Genomic DNA, 11708 nt, shown 5'->3' on the forward strand with positions numbered 1-11708 from the left:
CTTTAAGCCTCTCTAGTGATCTTCTTTACTTCCAACCTGCTTCTCCAGTTGGGATCATCTTGATCACAGTATATTTTAAACATCATTTTTCCATTGCTTTGATTTGGGTTCTTCACTGTCCTGAAGAAGCAGCAGCTAGTTCCTAAAGGATGCTCCTCTTCGAAGCTGACATTTCATTCACTCTGTCGTGTACAAGCACAGACAAGCTTCCGCTCCTGTTTCTTCTTTTTCTCTTTTATTTACTTACTTTGGTCATTATGATGGCAACCAAAGCATGACAATGGGAAGTCAGGCTTCGCTATTGTGCTAACATCACATTTACAGTCAGTCTTTCCTGATGAGCTCCAAAGCTAGCCTATGTTACCGAGCAAGGGTTGTTACATTTGCTCGTGATTGCCATTCTTGGCAGCTTTGTAGTCTCTAAGCAGAATCAAAGGACATCACTTTCATTTAAAAACAGAAAATTCATCTTGGTATCTCAAACACAGCAGGCCAGTTCTGGTAAGAGTCCTCAAAGAATAGCACACACATGTTAATTGTGGTCTTCAAGAGAAATCCTGGGGACTGTTCCTGCTACCATTTAGGTCAATAGTTAACTGCCACCGGGTGTGTATATATTCGTGGGTTTAGTTTGGATGCGGAGTGCACTTTTTAAGTAAATGCCCTGATCATTCTCATTTACGGTACTTTATGTCACGGAAAGGTCTTAGAGCACATGATTTGCCAGCAAAAATAAGCTGGGGCGGTCCCATAGCGCACCAAGTACACTCAGACTGCAAAGGGGCACTCGCCCCACGGTGCCAGCCGGAAAACAGCTGGGACGTGTGTGGTGTGGCCATCACCTACGCAGCACCATCCATCTCACCCTACAGAGCAGCTCCTCATGGTCCCCACTCCTGGCTAACGTAGGTCCAGTCACTGACTGCGTGTGGAGCAGAAACCCAGATAACTTTGGCATAATTTTAAATACTCTTTTGTCCTGCGCATTCTGTATTTGAATGGTGGTCTTATTGTGGAGCGCTGCAAGACAGATGCAATTCTAAAAAATGATTTCCTGCTTTTCATTGTAACATTGATTATGTTGTAGAAGTAAATATAATCCATGGTAAAGACAGAACACTTCCCCCCCTGCCCCGGTAAAAAAAATGAAAGAAGAGGAAAGAAAACAAGCCTAGCTCTAAGGGTCCATAGTCATTACTGGTTTTAAGGATTGATTTCTGGTATGAGGTATCCTGAGACAACAGTATTTGGCTGAAACTGTCTGTTAACTGAAAGATATTACTAATGCATTTGTTAGAGGATAGTATTCTATAGTTTTTATTTTTGCAAGAATTTAAATTCAGTTAATTTTTTAAATGTTTGTTGCTAAAGTATTTAGGCCTCTGTTAGTGCCTGACTTCAGAGACATTTTCTGCATATCAGGGAATACTCATGTAAGAGTTTAAATTATCATGTCAAAAAATATCCCTCAATTTCTAGCAAGCAAATTGCCAGGGCTTTTTCAGACTGAAGTCTGAGTTCAAAACATCTGGCAGGCTGTTAGTATGTAAATACCACTGAAATTCAAAGTGTTTCCTCATGTGTAATTTCCTTTGCAATCCCACATCCCTCATCTTTAAACACAGTTATCTTTAAACATAGTTTAGTTAACTGTGTGTAAGTAAGTCAACTGCACTATCCACATGAGATTTACTTCTTGTAGGAAGGGTTACAGAGGAGGCCCTTCACTGATACTCTCCTTTAAGGGAAATCAATATGTACCTAAATTTCAAACCATGTTTTGTTTATCAGGATTTCCTAGCGTATTTAGGTTTTCAAAAGAGCTACTGATGTAAAAAAGATTTAGAAGTATAGTAAACATCCTTTTTTTTTGCTCTCAGAGTATCTACACTTGGATATTGTCTAAATAATGTTAACAGTAATATTTGTATGAGTAACCAAAAAAGTTACATTGCCAGTTTGATCATTAGGATTTTGCTTGTGGAATGAAAGCAATACACTTCCAATCACACATTAACTGTCTTTTGAAAAAAGACATCACTTTTTTACTTTGACATGTTTATCATTTTGGAAGTCACATCGTTCTCTTTTCACAGAAGCAGTTGGAGACATTTCTTGTTAGTGCTACGCACAACTTGCTATTGCAAAAGAAAAGATACACAGGGCAAAACAAAAGATACACAGGCTGGGACTAGTATCGCTGCACTCCTGGTGTTTTCACTTAGCCTATTGATTGAAATTTAATGTAAGATATTATTTTACAGTCTGGTTCTTTAGGGGCCTTCTAGGAGAGACTAATACACTATTGCTTACATTAATGCTAGCTAGTCTCATTAGTGAAATCTAAAGTGAACTAGCTATTAAATCATGGTTTCCTTTCTCATGTAAAGTCTTTTTGAAGAGAATTATAACTGCTTTTTGAAATATACACAGATAAGTATTCCAGCTGTCTCTGTAGGTTAATTGCAGCACTTGGATTGTGTTGTATTGACTAGCAATAAATATGTATTGTTTGTTGCTTAAATGTGGGTTCATTTTATTTTCTTTTTTGTTCTTTGAGGTTTGTAACTCCTGTTGCTTAAGCCCCTTCTGCAGGGGTTTACTACCTGAGTGAGGCTCAGCTTCTTCAAAAAGGAGGGCATTTCTAACAGCAACCTCAACATTTCTTGGAAATTTCAGAGTATTTTTTAAAAAGCTTTTCCTTCTCAGCTAAGAGTCGTTGGTCTAGCTACTCTTAGTAGGTTTTGAATGGATTTATACCCACGTGAATATTTAGGCATTTAAAATCTTCTGTAAGAACAAGATAACAGACAAAAATACTTTAAGCTTTAAACAACAAAAAATACTTTGATTTGTAAATAGCATACAATTTTGTTTCCACTGGTTATTCCTGAGGCCTGAAAGACCGTTTGCATTAACCAGTTTCACAGATCTGTACCCCATAATAGTGTGAAAACAAAAGAGCATTTACAAGTTTCCTAGCTAAGTAAGAGCAGTGATCTGGCTGCAGCTGAAAGATCCCTCATACGAGCAGTTTGGTGCAGAGGTGTAAGTGTTTAGGGGAATGCCACAGATATTTCTAAAATCTAGAATTTTTGGCATAAATTTTAATTTTTGTTGCCACTCCAGAATGCTTCACTCATGACAGCGGCGAGCAGGGTGCCGTGTAGCTCTCCGCGGGCTTTGTGAGGGTCTGGGCAACGTGTCCTTCTCCCTGACTTGTCACAGAGCTTAGTCTAGTAGATGTGCTTTGAGAAGGTCCTGGGCCTGTTAAAAACAGATGCTCCAGCCACTGCTGCTCTCTTTACGGTGTTCCTGAACTAGAAGGCAAATGGTGACTCCCGGTCTCCTTTTGTACCACAGCACAGGGTACAGGGCATTTGCAGAGGATAGGAGAGCCTAAACTTTCTTCCTCCCCCTTGTGAGAAGGTTCATGCCCACATTTTCCGCAGTCATGCTCCACCGCAAATCGGAGGGCTTTTCTGGGAAAGGGCCTTTGTCTCTCCATCCTGCTGGAGTGCTGCTGCTTTAAAATCAGCAAAATCTGTGGACAATTCAGGAGGTGCTTGTCGAGGAAAGGAGAGTCAAGGGCTCTGCAGCATGGACTGATTATATGATGGTTAAACAGAAAAAGTTGATGTGTTTGGCCTATGGCTGTGGAGGATTCCATCTGTGACACCAAAATCTTTTGTTTGTCTGAGCAAAGAGTTCATATGGCTTAACTGGTCTTAACTGTGGCAACCTTTCTTAATTCACTGGCAGAAGAAGCACAATGTTGCTATATCCTGGAGCCTTCTTATATTGAGGTGATCTTCAATACATTGATTAAATCTGCTTTAAGAGAAGATTATGCTAGAGCAATGGCGCAGAGCAGAATAGTCTCCTATAGCAGGGAAGCTGAACTCTTTTGTTTTAAGACAGTTAAAACTGAGCTTCAATATGTTTTCAATTATTTTGCCACAGCCAGTAGACGGTGCTCAAAACAGCTTGCATTCTCCAGTGGCAGTTGTGCTGAATGGCCACCTGCGGGCCATGCTCATGCTTAGCTGTAGCACTACAGGGTATGGATGTATCCTGTACCGTGATTGTGTTTGCCCTTATGTTACTGGTTCTTCTTTTACTGTTCTAAGGAACAGAAACGTTGCCATCTTGAGTCCCATCTCTTGAGTGGTCTTCAGAATTGGCTTTATAAACAAGAATGTGAATTTACTTATCAGAGCAAAATGAAGGGATAATAGGAGAAAAAAGTTTACATCCATGCAGTGAATTCAGCTTGCTAAAAGGAGAGTGACAATTTTAGTAAGTGTTTCTACTCTTCATAAAGTGCATTATTCCTTTTGATGAAATAGTTGTTGTGTATGCTGTTTCAAAATATTGTATATTGAAAACTGCAAAGTAGATATTATGTAAATACTCCACAGTATTTCTTGGCTGGCTGTCACTCTCTCAATGTAAGTGTTCACAATTTAATTTTTTCATACTCTAGATTTCCTGTACAGCCTCCTGCCTAATGCATATCTCAGTAGGGGCTGGAGAAATAGAAATTTTTAGCTACTACATTCACATAAGTTGAGATGGTCAGATGAAGGGTTGTTCGTAATGTTCACGTGATTAATCGCACTAAAGACATGAAAGTGTAGGAAAGTGGAACAGGGCACCAGAGGATGCTTTATCCTTTCTGAGTCTGAAGAGGTTATTTTAGCTGACACCTTACAGAGAACTAGATAAATAAATTGAACAGGAAACCTGCCTCACTGAAGACAGTGGAAGTTTAGCCTTTGACCCCAGAGAGGTCTAAGTCAGACCTTGTGTGGTCCAACATTTCTGACTCAGGAGTAAATATATAATAAAATTGACAGTCTCAGCATAGTTTTATAGCAAGGTGTACAATGTTTCTGTGACAAGACTTCTGCGACTCTTTCTTTGATGTCCTGTTCCATTTTTATACATACTGTCTAAAGCAGACACTGGATCCAAGATCATAAAAGTGGCCTTTTACATTAGACCCCTCAGTCCTAGTGCTGACAGGTGCCAGCACGGATGCTTAGCACAAAAGTCAGAGAGGAAGGAGGTGTCGAGTGGTCATCCCGTGGTACGCGCGCCAGTGGTCAGCTGCTTAGCTGGCCCCTGAGAAGGAGCTTCATCCAGACCACTGCGTTTGTGAACTCCACCCATTTGTCTCTTTGTAATCATTTCAACCATTGTCATCCAAAAAATCAGCAGTGCAATGAATTCCAAACTTTGGTGGTGCGGTGTGTGAAAAGGTATTTCCATCTGTTTATTTTGGACCTACTACTGAATAATTCCACTGAGTCCGTAGTTCTTGTGTTACAGTAGTAATTACATCCCTGTTCACCTTCTCTACATACTACATAACTTTAGAGCTTTTTGTCGTATCCCCACTTAGTTGTCACTTTTGCAGGCTATTCTGTTTTCTCTCTCCTGCTACAGGAGTTGCTTTATTTTTCTGATAAGACTGTCAGAAGACGATGTTGCCTTTCTCTGTATCTTGTCTAGCTCGGCAGTACTTTTTGAGAGGGTGATGGGGACAATATACAGTTTCTAGCTGATGAAGGTTTCTTGAGTAACTCTGAGGTTTTTTGTCTTCTTTCTCACAATCTTTTCCCCGTTTATGTTAATATTTTATTTTTTTGTATATCATGTGATATTTCTCAGAAAGGTCATTTAAAAAATACTCTCTCCATTTGGTGGCTGTGGAAGGAGCAGAATTTCAGTGACAGGCAAGTGTGTATGAGTGGGTTTACATGGAGACCAGCCTGCCGCTCTGAGTACAGTTTGGTATGTAATCTTTCAGAGCGATTCAGAGTTATAAACATGTATGTGCTTTCTCAGATTCAGTCCTGTCCAGGTGAAGTAGTTAAAAGTCTATTGAAATAAGCTTGACCAGATTCAGATCTCGTTTGTGCTGAGTAATTCTAGGGAAGTTGATATGCAGATATGGTAAGTAAAGGTGTTATATATGCTAAATTATCTGATTTTTGAATGTAGCCCATCATGGCAGCTTCTTCTGTATCTCAGACAATACATATCATTTTGAGTACAGCCTTGGGAAAGCGCATATCATGTTTTAATTTAGTCAGAAGTAATGATGTGTTTCACCATAGCAGAGTAAACAATTGTCATTCAAATTCCCTAGTATCCACTTAATGTAATGATGATTGATACCAATCATTCCCTATATTACTCATTGTAGTAGAATCTTGTCAGAAGGTCGTGTCATCTTTTTTTAAAACAAATGTCTGTATTTTTTGTGTGTTTATTTGAATTTAATTTTTGTCGATAGCTGCAAGAGGTCATTATCCTATAGCAACATGCTATTCAATTAACATTTCCTCTGAAGTCATGCTGGTAATAATACATTCTGTTTTATAAATGTAAAAGTATCTTGCTAATTATAGGTGGAAGTTTGCTGGTTTTTGACTGCAGATTAAACCATAGGTAATATTTTGATCTGGCAGCCTGAAATGTTGGGGTGCCATAAACGCTAAGTATCAAAGCAGTGTCATCTATTAATACTGATTAATGGGTGTGTAAAATTGATATATCTCGCATTCATTAGGCCAGACTTTTTTACATCTTCAGTTTAATTGCTTTTCTTACAGTGTTCTTCCTTGCTGCTCTGACTCCTTTCCTTCATGGTTCTGTTCATTTTTCCACATCATTACAAATTACACTAATTTACGGCTTACTCAAGCCTTGAGACCAATGTACAGTGCACCTCCTTTGTAACTGGTACGGCATCTATTGTAACTGTTTCAGGGCCCAGTAACAGAGAATTGGGTACAGCTATTGAAGTGTTGTACATGCAATTGGGGGTAATCATTTTGCCAGAAGATTTATTGCCTGATCAAAGAAGGAATGTTTTCTGTTATATTCAGATCATGCTCTATTTTTCATTTGGCTTCACTTTATTTCAAATTTCTTACATGCAGGGTTGAGTTAAATAGTTAGAGCTCAGCTGAGGTTAAGAAAGATGAATGTTTGTGAGGACTGGAAGACATTAGTAAAATGTTCCAAAAAAACATATATATAATACTCAAATGTAGATTTAGAAAGTCCTGAGATCAGACAGCCTGAGAGACTTTGACTTCAGTAGAAACGCTTAATTTCTAATGTGATTCCATTGATTCTGATAGGAGTGCAGCAAGTGTGGGACTGGAATTCCCTGTCAGAGAGAAGTTATTTCCAATTTCTGCTTCTCTACTTGGAGCAGAAAGCCCCCTTACAGCTCTGGGGGTGGCAGGAGTTGGCATGCAAATCTCTCAAATTACAGACATGTTACAATAAATGTATCAGCAGTTTACCCTGTGGACTCATATGCAGCTTAGGACCATTTCCAACCTCCACATGCCACCCTGAAGAAGTGGCACCTTACCAGTTTTCGCTAGCCTGTGCAGGTAATTATCTCTGCATAAGCCATGCAGTAACTTACATTTCTTGTTTACTGAATTCTGTCTTTTTTTCTTGTCTATTCTGTCAAGCTTATTTTGTGTTTTGAGTCTTATCCTCCACTTCCCTCCCGCCCCCCATGGTATATGCATTCATTTCAGTAATGTTTCGTTACTGAAACTGTTTCATTACTGCATTACATGCTGTTGGACCATTGCATTGCCATTGCCTACAACCAGACCCAAGGCACAGCTTTGCAGAGCCTCTCAATATGCAACTTTCTATTCACTGAGAACTACTGATAACTGCAACTGATTATAGTTTTCAAGCCACTTTTTCTCCTAGATAGTAGGAAACTGTAGTATTTTCCTACTAAGTAGTGTTTTTTGGCTTGCTTATGAAAGTATGAAAGCAAGCTACCACAAGAAAATGTCAAAATCTTTCCATTTCTAACAATAGGAATTATAATTTATTGTTTGTTGTCAGTGTGAATAAGAACAGAACACAATCTTATCTTTTGCTTGCTCCAAATTTAAAAGGAACTTGCATTAAGAAGAGAGGATTGTGCATCTTGACTAAGTTCAGCTGGCAAAACAACGGAGCATTTTGCAAACCCCCTCCAATGTGTGGAGGAGGGGTGTGCAGCGGGTGCCATATGCCTGAAAGCCAGGCTTGCGGCACTGTCTCCCGCACTGTTGTTGTATCTGGGTGGGCCAGCACGGGCCGTAGGAGATGCAGCAGGGAGAGAGGCATGGTCGGCGCGTCGAGGGGAGCATCACCCCCCTCTCCTCTGCCCCAGAGAGACCGCCGCGGGCGTACTGCGTCCCGTTATGAGCCCTCTAATATAGGAAAGGCATTGACCGAGTGGAGTGAGGTGAGCTGGGTAGGAAAACATGTGAGTGTCTTATTTATGGCGTGGAACTACATGTAAAAAACCTAGGTGTCAGTAAGATAATAGCATTACAAAGGAAGGCCCAAACATTTTCCTTATACCTAAAGTATTTGGAAGTATTAAGATAATGCTGGCACAAATCTGTTATTGACAACACCTGTCTCCAACTTTAATGGAAACATTGAAAGATGTCTTTCAGAGTACATTATTTTTATTTTTACCTGTAACATATAGTGAAACATGAAGGAGAGCATTCTTCAAATTTTAAAATTGTGTGAAATCTCTTTGAAATGTAGTGAAATCTCTATCGAATTGTTTGCCAAATAGAGGATTATAGAGAAGAGATCCACGTTTGGATGGAAGAGGCAGTCTAGAGAGGTGTGGCTGTGACTTACTGCACAACACCTCTGATGCCAGATAAAAACTTTGCAGAGGCAAAGAGACTTGGACTGGGATGAGGAGCTGAGATGCCATCAGACAGGACTGGCACGAGTTTGAAGAGGGGAGTGGGAGCAGAGGGCCATGGGTAGAGAAGCCAGCGCCCACGCGAGCCCGCCTACTCACCAGGGATAGAGAGAGCCTCAGCCCTCCTCTGCTGCCAGCAGTGTCCTTTCCCTGCCTCTAATTTTACAATGCATAGTGCTATTTTTAGTTACCTGGTTGCAATCCTGGCGATAATTCTGTGTAATTTTATAACAATTGAGGACATGAACCAACCTAAATCCATTAGGTGATAAACTGACCTCTCTTTCATTTTAAGTAGTTCACCAAACTCTCTGTTCTTGCTTGGGTTTTTGATGGCTTTTTTTAGTGGTGTGTATTTCAGTTACCATGGGAGGTTTATTTTTAACTTGGATAAGTTCAGTAATCTGCTTTACAGCATGGCCCCACAAAACATTTGTTGTAGCGTGAAACCAAGTGACTGGGGCAACAAGGTGGGACAGGAGCTGTCTCACTCCTGCAGCGGTGCATGATGTGACTACACCCTGCCACGCATGGGCTTAACGGTGCTTAAACAGTGATGCTTAAACAGGAGACTCTGTTGTCCAAAACTGGCGAGATGCACCTATCCCTTTGTAGATTTAGCCTTATTTGTATATCCAATCTGAAAATTGGGAATCGACAGGTCATGGGTGAAAATCTAGAGATTAGCGCTGTGGGAAACAAAAGATCTCCTCAGATTTATGGGTCTGTGGTATGTTGCTTCTCTTACTTTGTCATCTTAATTTTACAGAAAACGAGTGCATTTCAGATAAATAGGAAAGAAGGGTATCTTTAGGCTTAAAACTAGCATTGTAACAAAACTCCACCAACAGAAAAATAGGTGCAGAAGCGTTCAGTGGTCAAAGCGTTTACAACATCGAGGAATTGCTAAAAATCTGCCTTAACTAGTTTCATGTTAGAGTAGCTACTTGAATCACTAAAACGATTATACATGTATTTCAGGACCAAAATCACAGAGGCTTACTACACCACATGGTCATTTTATCAATTCAAGCAGAGGTTGGGAGCCAGGGATTTGCGCAGATGAGATGTGCTGCAGGAAGATTTAAGCTTCAGCCTGAAGCCTTAAATGCCTCTAACCATTTCATTCATTGCATTACTTGGCTTCTTTTCATCTGTAGCAGAATTGATCTCAAGTTGCCAAATCTCAATAGTAAATACAGCCAATACCATACTTTGAGTATAGGTTTGGTTATCTTTTTCATTTGTAAGAGAAACCCAGCAGTCACATTTCTCTTCTGTATGATTTCTGAGCATGACAAGCAGTAGAAGATTTGCTTTTAAAGTATAAAACCTTGATAAGCTCTAATGTGCTAGTGTTTTTCATGACATCTTTAATACATATTCCTGCACACAAATGCTCAGTAAAAAATTGTTATAATTTCCTTTTCAAATATTTTGATCTGCCTGTTTGCTGTTAATTTAGTTCTCAACAGTGATCAGCCTATTCCTGTAAGGTTGAATTCACCATGGATGATACTGTTTGTGTGAGGTCACTACTGTAACAGTTGTGTCAGGTCTGATTACTGTTTGGCTAGAGACAGTCGTGTAGATGGCTGGCTGCGTGTGGTTACAGTGGGAACCAATTTACTTTTGAAGAGGCAAATATCTGTTTCTGTTAAAATTAAGTTATTGGGTTTCAGGTTCAGTCTGTTCTGCTTTATCTGTCATATGAAGTACTAAAAGTGGTCAGATTTAGTTTTTCAATAAGTTTTCTACAAGTGAAAATGGAAAAAAAGAAAGATCTAAAATTAGAGTTTCTCCTTTGACTTGCCTTGTTTTAAAATGCCAGTTCAGTTTTCTGAGCTGAAAGCAAACTGCTTAGCATTGTGTCTCAGAAGTTTCTCCCATCTGAAAACTTAGGTTTATGTACCCACTGAAGAAAATGGTGTGCAATACATTTGTCCTTTGCACACTTAACCTTTCCCTATTGCATTTGCTTTTTTAATATGCTTTTACCATCCTGCTTTTTATGGCCAAACAAAATTCTGAGTCATTCCCTCTGTTGGCTTTGGAGAAGCAACCCTGCAGCCTAGAACTGCTTCCCACTTGCACAGTCCCTCAGCTTTCAAAAAAGAAACAGTACAATGGAAAAATTTTCTCTTTCAGGCGTATATGTTTCTGTGATTCAAAGACATCAGCCTTTAGGCAGTGTGGTTTCGGCAAGGCGTGAAACTGAAAAGGCCAGTTTCAACAGGATAGTTATTTTTAGTGTTGTACAGCATCTGAGGCTTTTAAGACACTTTAATGCTAGTTTGATTAAAGATTTATTTTTTACCATCCTTTCTCATACTAATGAATAGATGTTCCCAGGAATCATCATATCACTAAATGCCTTTAAAAAAACACAGTTGTATACTCACAGCTCCAACCCTATGGGAACCCTATTTAAATTTAACACAAAGACTCTGAGCTAGTGAGGCTAATCTGGCTTGACCCCTCTCTAAGCAGTGGTAGAAGCAATTTGGTGCGTACAACTAATTAAGCATATAGTGAGACAATACAATGATTTAGGTTTGGGTGGCAATGCTATGTAAGGATTTGTTCATCTTCCGTACCTGCAGCTTCTTCTTCCCTGCATTGGACCAATGCAACTGTGTGTATGGCTGCTCTTTTCACTGTATCAGCAGGATGATCCAGGTTTATGTTTCTAAATACCCATCTTTATTTCTATAGAGTGTTAACAAGCTATTGAATCAGACTTGGGAGAAGTGCTTCAGCAGTGCTGACACTATTTTAATGAAGTCTTATTTCTAAGGGTTGGGGACATAAAACAGTGTTGGTGGCAATTTTCAAAGGTGCCGATGTGAGTTACATGCCAGGATCCTGTGCACTTCCCATGTGCCATATGTACCTAACCACCATTTGCGTCTTTGGAAACTCCCTGAGGCTTCTAAACCCG

General features: G+C 39.7%; 1 protein-coding gene across 1 annotated transcript in view; it reads left to right on the forward strand.

Moving 5' to 3' along the window:
• The window catches only part of ST8SIA4 (ST8 alpha-N-acetyl-neuraminide alpha-2,8-sialyltransferase 4), a 62937-nt gene that overhangs the window by 46183 nt on the left and 5046 nt on the right, over positions 1 to 11708 (forward strand). The gene's annotated exons all lie outside the window — the stretch shown is intronic.

The sequence above is a fragment of the Apteryx mantelli genome, chromosome Z, assembly GCF_036417845.1.
Source record: "Apteryx mantelli isolate bAptMan1 chromosome Z, bAptMan1.hap1, whole genome shotgun sequence".
Taxonomy (NCBI): domain Eukaryota; kingdom Metazoa; phylum Chordata; class Aves; order Apterygiformes; family Apterygidae; genus Apteryx; species Apteryx mantelli.